General features: G+C 49.1%; 1 long non-coding RNA gene across 1 annotated transcript; it reads left to right on the forward strand.

The window, feature by feature from the left end:
• The first annotated feature begins 4773 nt into the window (after positions 1 to 4773).
• LOC148217710 (uncharacterized) lies at positions 4774 to 8605 on the forward strand. Its single transcript, XR_015800829.1, has 3 exons — positions 4774 to 4853; positions 8086 to 8205; positions 8583 to 8605. It is a non-coding gene; the product is annotated as an uncharacterized LOC148217710 (long non-coding RNA).
• The last annotated feature ends 543 nt before the right edge of the window (positions 8606 to 9148 follow it).

The raw sequence follows: 9148 nt of genomic DNA on the forward strand, positions 1-9148 counted from the left end.
CAGGCTTTTCGGCCTCTGGAACTGTGCCGGCCTGCCCGGTGCTGGGCGTGGCGAGGGATGGTGGGTGAGCTCTGTGTCGGCTGTGGTTGTCTGCGGTTGTGTGTCCCCTTGGGAGGTGATCTGGGGTTTGTCCTGCTCTTCTGTGTGGAGTTGCGTTGGGTGAGGGTGTGCTTCTGTGTTGGCTGGGCTATTTCTTCGTTGGTGCAGGGCGGGGTCTAGATTGGGAACCGTGGTATTGCTTGTTGTGGTGTGGTGATGGCTTGGGATTGCTGGGGATTCCTTGATGGGCCGAAGGGCTTGGGCATGGGGTGCGGTTTTGGAGGGCCCCTGGTTGTTGGTTGGCTTTGGTGGCTTGGCATGGCGGGGTGCTTCCGGCCATTTGGCTGCAATCTGGCTGTTTTATGGCAGGTTGTGGGTTGGATGGTTTGCTTGCCTTTCTGTGTCGGGGGCTTTTACATGGGTGGCCGTGGTGTGCGTACTGGGGGGTCTACGGTTGGGGAGGAGCATCTGGGGTTCGATGGGGGTCTAGGGTTAGGGGGCGTCTAGGCTTGTGGGGGCATCCGGGATTGTGGGGGTGTCTAGGGCTGGGCAGACTCTGGGGTTCAGGGAGTGTCTAAGGTTTGAGGAGGTCTAGGGTGGGGGGCATCTTGGGTTAGCTGGGGGTATGGGGTTTGTGGTGTGTCTAGGGTTCTGGGGGTGTCTAGGGTTGTGGGGGCGTTTAGGATTAGCCTGGCTCTAGGGTTGGGGCTTGTCTAGGGTTTGGTGATGTCTAGCGTTGGGGGGCATCTAGGGTTCGCTAGGGGTCTAGGGTGAGGGGGTCGTCTAGGGTTATAGGGGTGTCTGGGGTTCACTGGGGATCTAGGCTTAGGGGAGCTTCTAGGGTTCTGGTTTGGAGGCTCTAGGGTTTAGGGGGTGTCTAGGGTTTAGGGATGTGTAGGGTTCTCTGGGGGTCTAGGGTTAGAGGAACATCTACGGTTTTGAGGGCGTGTAGGGTTGTGGGGGCATCTAGGGTTGGCTGACTCTGGGGTTGGGGGTGTCTAGTGTTTGGGGGGCATCTGGGGTTCATTGAGGGTCTAGGTTTAGGGGGCGTCTAGGTTTCTGGGGGTGTCTAGGGTTGTGGGGGCGACGAGGGTTGGGCTGACTGTAGGGTTACGGGGGTCTCTAGGGTTTGGGGATGTCTAGAGTTGGCTGGGGATCTAAGGTTAGGGGGACATCTAGGGTTTTGGGGATGACTAGGATTATGGCGGTGTCTAGGGTTGTGGGGGAGTCTGGGATTAGGGGAGCTTCTAGGGTTATGGAGTATCTGAGTTGTGGGGGTGTCTAGGGTTGGGCTGGCTCTAGGGTTGGGGGTGTCTAAGGTTTGGGGGTGTTTAGGTTTAGGGGGACATCTAGGGTTCACTGAGGATCTAAGCTTAGGTGAGCGTTTGGGATTTTGGGAGCGTCTAGGGTTGTGGGTGCGTCTAGGGTTGTGGGTGCGTCTAGGGTTGAGCTGGCTCTAGGGTTAGGGTGGTGTCTCTGCTTTGCTGGGGGTCTAGGTTTAGGGGAGCTTCTAGGTTTCTGGGGCGTCTAGGTTTGTGGGGGCTTCTAGCTTTAGGCTGACTTCGGTTAGGGAGGTGTCAAGTGTTGGGGATGCCTAGCATTAGGGGGACATCTAGGGTTTGCTGACGGTCTGGAGTTAGGGGGGTTTAGGCTCAGACGGGTGTCAAGTGTTTGGTGGTGTCTAGGGTTAGGCTAGCTCTAGAGTTACAGGGATTTTCTAAGGTTACAGGGATGTCTGGCGTTCGCTGGGGATCTGGGGTTAGTGAGGCTTCTAGGGTTCTGAGGGCGTCAGGGGTTGTGGGGGTGTCTAGGGTAATGCTGGCTCCAAGGTTAGGAAGGTGTCTAGGATTTGGGGGTGTCTACGGTTAGGGGGAAATTTAGGGTTCGCTGAGGGACTAGGGTTAGGGGAGTGTCTAGGGTTAGGGGGGTATCTAGGGTTATGGGGGTGTTTAGGGTTCGCAGGGTGTCTGGGGTTAGAGGAGCTTCTAGGGTTCTGAGGGCGTCTAGGGTTGTGCAGGTGTCTAGGGTTAGGCTGGCTCACGGGTTAGGGAGGTGTCTAGGATTTGGGGGTGTCTATGGTTATGGGGAAATATAGAGTGCACTGAGGGACTAGGGTTAGGGGTGTGTCTCGGATTAGGGGGGTATCTAGGGTTATGGGGGTGTGTGGTTTTCGCTGGGGGTCTCGGGTTAGGGGATCTTCTAGGGTCCTGGGCGTGTCTAGGGTTGTAGAGTTGTCTAGGGTTAGGCTGGCTCTTGGGTTAGGGGTGTGTGTAGGGTTTGGGTGTGTCTAGGGTTTGAAGGCCATCTAGGGTTCACTGAGGGTCTAATTTTAGGGGTGCATCTGAGGTTTTGGGGGTGTCTAGGGTTGGCTGGTTCTTGGCTTCAGGAGGTGTCTAGGGTTTGGGGGTGTCTAGGGTTATGGGGACATCTAGTGTTTGTTGAAGGTCTAATTTTAGGGGAGCATCTGAGGTTTAGGGCGTGTATAGGGTTTTGAGGGCATCTTGGGTTGGGCTGGCTCTAGGTTTAGGGGGTGTCTAGGGTTATGTGGTTGTCTTATGTGGGGGTTGTGTTATGTGGGGGTCTAGGGTTACAGGAGCTTCTCGGGTTCTGAGGGCATCTAGGGTTGTGGGGCTTCTAGCTTTAGACTGAGTCTAGGCTTAGGTCTGGGGGTGTCTAAGTTTCTGGGGGCAACGAGGGTTGGGCTGACTGTAGGGTTACGGGGGTTTCTAGGGTTTGGGGCTGTCTAGAGTTGGCTCGGAGTTTAGGGTTGGGGGGACATCTAGGGTTCTGGGGGTGTCTAGGGTTGTGGGGGCGTCTGGGATTAGGGGAGCTTCTACAGTTACGGAGCATCTGGGGTTTTGAGGGTGTCTAGGCTTGGGCTGGCTCTGGGGTTGGGGGGTGTCTAGGGTTTGGGTGTGTCTAGTTTTAGGGGCATGTCTAGGATTCGCTGAGGGTCTAGGGTTAGGGGTTATGTGTGAGGTTTTGGGGTGTCTATTGTTGTGGGGATATCTAGGCTTGGGGTGACTCTACGGTTTGGGGGGTGTCTGCGGTTTGGGAATGTCTAGGGTTCACTGGGGTTCTAGTATTAGCAGAGCAACTAGGGTTATGAAGGCGTCTAGGGTTATGGGGGCATCTAGGTTTGGGCTCACTCTAGGGTTAGGGGGGTGTCTTTGCTTTGGGATCTCTAGGGTTAGGGGGGCCTCTGGATTTCGGTGAGGGTCTTAGGTTTTCTTTGTCCAAATAGACTGGGATTACTCCCATACCACAGCTGGAACCACCTGGAACCCTGGCTTCTCATGGAGTGCCAAAAGCCCCGTCCTAACTGGTCTCAGGAACCCGGCAAAATGAGTTTTGTTTCACAGAGGAAAGGGCCACAGTTTTTGTCCAGATACCTGTGCCCCCCACCAGGCTTCTGCCTGCTAAAATTCCAAATGGACCGGGATTGCTTCCATACCACAGCTGCCCCCACCTGTAATCCTGGCTCTCTTTCGGATGCCAAAAGCCTCCTCCTAACTGGTCTCAGGAACCCTGGGAGGGTGAGTGTTGTTTCACAGGAAAATTGGGCAACTCCCCATGTCCAGTGATGCTGGGCCTGGGCCTGGGCTTCTGCCTGCTAAAACTCAGAACAGACCAAGTTTTTTTTCCGGTTTTGTTTAACAGCGAAAAGGACCGCTATTCATGTCCAGAGCCATGTTCCGGCCTTCAGCTTGACAAAATTACAAATGGAGCGTGGTTTCTCCCAGCCCCAAGCTGCCACCACTTAGAAGCCTGGCTGCCTTTGGGGTGCCGAAACCCTCCTCTGTGCACATCTCAGGAACCCTGGAAGCGTGAGTGTTGGATTCGCAGGGAAAAGGCCATCAGATTCTATCCTGGGGCCTGTGACCAGGAGCAGTCATCTACATGTTAAAATTCCAAATGGATCATGGTGTCACCCAGACCTCAGCGGCATCCAGCTGTGACCCTGCTGCTCTTGGAGTGCCAAAAGCCTCCTCGTAGCTGATTTCAGGAACCTGGCAAGGGTAAGATTTGTTTCACAGGGAAAAGGGCCAGACTTCGTGTCCAGGGACCTGTGCACCAAACCAGGCTTCTGCCTGCTAAAATTCCAAATGGACCGGGATTTCTCCTGGCCCCAAGCTGCCACCACCTGTAACCCTGGCTGCCCTTGGAGTGCCGAACGCCTTCTCCAAACTCAATTTGTCTTTTTGACTTCTAAATCGATTTTAAATTATTTTCAGAAATGTAATTTCAAGTAAATTGTTCTGATTAATATTTGATCTTTGTAACTTTATAATTTACCTCTTTGTGTAGGGTTGGCCTGTTCATTTTTAATTAGTTTAGTGGAGGGGGAAAATGTAAAATTTTCCACTGCAGTAGTAATGGAATAGTACTACAAAATAGGAATAAAATACTAAGTACAAATGTATTTTTATACTGATAGAATTGAGGGCTAATATTATATTAAATCACATTGAATTTCCTAGCATCCTAAACTGCTGGAGTTGATATAATAAACGTAGAAAAAAGGGACATGCTAAGCATGCCAAAGCATACCTCATATTTGTAGGAGATTCTTGCTTGTAAACGTCTCCTGACACTTGCCATCTCTGCATGTGTTCTTTACATCTATTTTATTTTCAGAGGAAGGGTCGCACGCTTCTTGGTGTTTTCAATTGCACCAGAACTCCCGGTAGAAGTCGAAGACTTAGATCCGATATCCTGGAACCTCTAGTTGACACTGAAACAATTAACACGAGACTGGGCTGCTGTGAAGGAATTACTCCAGGATGAGGAGCTCTTTTTTGGTCTTCAAGCAGGTAGTAGTTTATTTTGTAACACCTAAGACTCTTCTTAAACATTTTTTTTTTCTAACAGAGGAAAGTATGTAGTGTGACTCAGTATATTTGAAAAGTATTTTTAGTGGTTTGTTAGGTGACATAGTGATCACTTCACTTTTTGAAGTAATCTGTATTATCATAGTGGTATTTTTCTCAAGTATTTTGCTTAGAAAAGTTAAATTTCTCTGATCAAGTGTGTAGAAGTCTGTGAGCCAATAGCTCCAGCAGAACTCCCGGGGCTGCTTCTTTGGGATGTAATACGGAACCTAGCGATATTCCTGCTCTGCAAACGTGGGAGGGAGTGGAACGGCAAGTGGTGAAACTTGACTGCTCCTTCAATCCCAGAACACCTGGGTTTAAGTTCCATCAGCCAGAGGATGGAATGAACCCTGGTGCCAGCCATCCTGGGGGCACTGGACTGCTGTTACCATCTTCTCTATTATCTTTTGCATGATGTGATTCTCCCTTGATGAGAGAAGGCAGAAAATGTGGTAGGAGGGGGAGCTCATTTCGTTTCTGTGGACTCCAGGCTTGGGGCAGCTGCAGAGAGCTTTGGTTTCAAATAATACTGCACAAACACAGTGAACTTGAACCTCTTGGGCACTTTTGGATCCCTCTGTGCCACTCCTTCTCTGATACTTTACCTGCGAGGTGTGGGCTCAGAAACACCTGCCCCTCCTGGATGGGTTTTTGTTGGGAAGGATGAATTAGGGAAACCTTATAAGTACGAGTGCCTAGCAAAAGACTTTGAGAATATGGAAAATATAAGCAAAATAGAAATGATAGCAATTTTCGACTGTGTGGCTGAAAGCTACTGAATGCCTGAAGGCCCCTTTGTTTAGATAATGTTAGATGCTGAGAATACCAAAAAGCAAACAGACATCCTCCCTAGACATGCCAGGAAGGGTCCCAGATAAAATTGAGAGATAAGAAAAGCAGTAAAACATGGTAATATAGTGATTCCTTTCGGTTGCATGCAAATGTTAGAGAATTTGTATCTTGTATTAGATTGGTTAGTGGAAATTAGAATATTCAACATAGATTTATTGTATTGTAAACGGGAAAATATCTCTCTTACTCTCTTACTCTCTTACGCTCCCTTCGCTCTTGCTTTCTTACTCTCTTCTCTTACTCTTGCTCTATCCCTCTCTCTCTGTCCTGCTCTGAGCTGCAGCTGCAGTTCCTAGCAGGGCCTCATATATAGCCACGCCCTATGAAATAAACTGCAAACTTCAAGACTAGAATACAGAGAGCGCCTGAGTTTGTTCCGACCATCCCAACGCAGTAATTCCCACAGGTTTTTGCAGGTACAAATTTATTTTCTTAGAGAAGCCATTGGGTGTAATAAAAATCTATGGAAAACAGGTGGTTGGTACACTAGCTGATAGTAGGTCTTGGGTTTTTCTTCTTTTCTTTAACTTTTTCTTAAGAGAACCTTTAAACTGGAAAACTGAAGGGGGGTGGGGTTGCTTCTCATTTTTTGAAGAATTGCTGTGGATTAAGGTATGTCAAGTGACACCACCAAAATAAGATTGGAAGAACTGAGTTTCAGGACTCTGCACTTAATTCTTTTAATGTGTTTGTGTGGGTGCAGGAAATGCCAAATCCCAGAGCAATTCTGTCTGTAACATTAAGTGCAACATCTTTAAAGCCAAGTGCTCGGTGTGGGGTTTTCACCTATGTTTTTATGGTCTAAAGGCTTTTCTTGAGCCCCAAAAGCCACAAGGAACTTGCCAGAAGCAGGCCTTCATTGCATAGCTGGGATTTCAATTTGCTCTTGGATTCTTCCTTCCAATCTTCTCCTGGGTTCTTGTGCCAGCAGAGGTCCTCTGACCCCAGAGCCATACAGGGTGTCTGTTGCCTTGATAAATGGGAATGAAGTTGGCCGAGTCTGTCAGGAAAACAAAAATATCCTGGAGTTTGTTTGGCCAAAGATGGACCATGAAGATGTCTGTACTAGCGGTGGGTGTGAGTGCTGATCCTTTTGGGTTGTGTGGTGCCCCTGGCCCCTCAGAAGTCAGGGCAAGGCTGAAGGAAGGAGGGAAGCTGCCAGAGCTGCAGGTGGGGACAGTATTGGCTGTTTCAAACTGCTTGGTGCAGAACTAGAAGAATAGCTTTCCTCCTTTCTCTCCATCACTGACCAGAATATTAAGATGAAGCTGCGCTAAGCTGTGTCTTTTGTGGGTTGTTGTTTGGTTGGGGTTTTTCTGGCTTTTGAATGTATTTCCAAGTGGTGCAGTGAGGAGCAAGTTGCTGGGTTACATGATTTCTGACTGACATATCACAGAAATGGGCATCTGTGTGTGCATGTGCTTCCTAGCAAATCTAGATGTGATGTGGAAATCCTAAGGGAGGATTTCCAGCCTTGACTACATGTGACACAGGCTTCTGAAAATGGAACTGACCTTGGCAGAATAGCAGCTGTGAAGGGAAACAGAACTAAAATACATGTAAGCAGAAAAACCGAATGAAGTGGTACTTCTTGGTCCTGCGTGCACTTTGTGCCACTGCTTGCTGTGAACACTTGGTGTTACAGCTCAGTGTAGGCCACTTCAGTGTTTGATGGGTTTGATTTTTGTGGTCAGTTAGTTCCTCTAAACAACTCCCCTCCTTTACTGGACACATCCCTGGAGTGGGACCAGATTCACCCTTACCCTGGAGGAATTCTCTGCTCCTCTGGAGAGGGGATGAAGCCAAGGGTTATGAGCAAAGGAAAACAACCAAATCGTGGGCATTATGTCCTCGATGCACGCAGCACCATGTGTTTTCCAAGTTCCCAGCACTGATGAATCTGAACAAGAAAATGCCTGTTCCTTCACTTCTCCAGCTCTCCCCCCACACCTCCCCTGCTTCCCTTGCTCTTATCCTTGGTGTGCCAAGGTCCTGCATCTCCCTGGCTCTCCAGATGTAGCTCACCTTGTCCTGCCTGTGGCTGATAAAATATGGACCCAAGATGCTTTTTACCAGTAATCCATTATTTTAAAGAAACAAAGAGCATACAATGTGGTCTTTAGGAAATACATCCAAATAAGGGACTCTGCTTTTCCTGTAGTTCTCTTTCCTGTTTTCACCTGGGCTTGAAGGATGGGCATGGCCTGTATTTATCATATGAAAGTGATGTTACTAAATTTGTCCAGAAGTTTTGATTATTATTATTACTCATTTTCTGATAGAAAACAGTCTAATTTTGCCTTTCCCACGTTGTTTCCAGGTGCTCCCCAGGATGGATATCTGTGGTCTCAGACCACAGTGATTCCCTAGGAGGAAGGGGAGCCTTTGCCTCACCTGCACAGCTCAGGTGGATGGGACAGAATTGGTCTGGCCTGACAAGGTATGAACATCTGTCTGTGTTCTGGAGTGCCTTGAAACCTTTCTCTGTCAGGTTTTGGAGGGGTTTCTCTTTGGGATTTCTTGTGATGCAGCACCACGGGTATCCCTTTGTGCAAAGTCCAGTGCTAAAGGATTGAATAACGGACAAGTGGGGTCTGGGATGAAAATGGTTCTGTTAAAATTAAGGAAAGAATGCAATAAGAAAAATTAGTATCCTTTTAATGTCTGAAATAATTAGGAATAAAAATGCTGGAGAAGGGCACTCTGAATTGGTGTCACCTGTCATGGATAAAACCCCACAGTGAGCATCAGAGCAGAAGTGTGAGGGCTGGAATCCTTCTGCAGTGGACTTAATTTTCTTTTCCTCCTCTCTTTCAGGACAGGAAAAATCATTACACTCCTCCCATCATTGCCAAGAGCTGTGGTGTTTGAGCAGCCAAAGCCAAGAGGCTTCAGCACCAGAGGTCTGTGCCTAGAGGGCTCCTGGTCCTGCCCATGATGTGGGGTAACTCAGAGAATGCAGGGATCCTCTTTTTCTCCCTGCTGGGATTAACTGCCTAGGGAATCTGGGATCTGGGTGAAACTCCAGCTCTCCTGGTGTTCAGGGGTGCAAGGTCTGAGGGACTGCGCTTACCCCGTGGCTTTCCAGTTCAGCAGGAAAAAGAGGAAATGGAGTGCCAGACCGTGTCCCGTCAGGCTGTGTTTCCCTCTGAGGAGAGAGAGACTGGGCTGAGGTGAGATTCCTGGGAGTGCTCGGATGAGCAATCCAGGGAACAGGGAGCTTGGGATTGCCGCTGCTGCTGGAACCATTGCCTTAGGTCTGCTCCCTTTGTGCCTGTGACAAGTGGGATTGGTGCTGGAGAGAGAGGTGCTGTTAGGAACAAAAGGTGGAATGAATCCTCTCTGGGGATGTGCAGTGAAGGACTGAATAGCATGGAAGGAGA

Source organism: Sturnus vulgaris, unplaced genomic scaffold (assembly GCF_052056855.1).
Source record: "Sturnus vulgaris isolate bStuVul1 unplaced genomic scaffold, bStuVul1.hap1 Scaffold_384, whole genome shotgun sequence".
NCBI lineage: Eukaryota > Metazoa > Chordata > Aves > Passeriformes > Sturnidae > Sturnus > Sturnus vulgaris.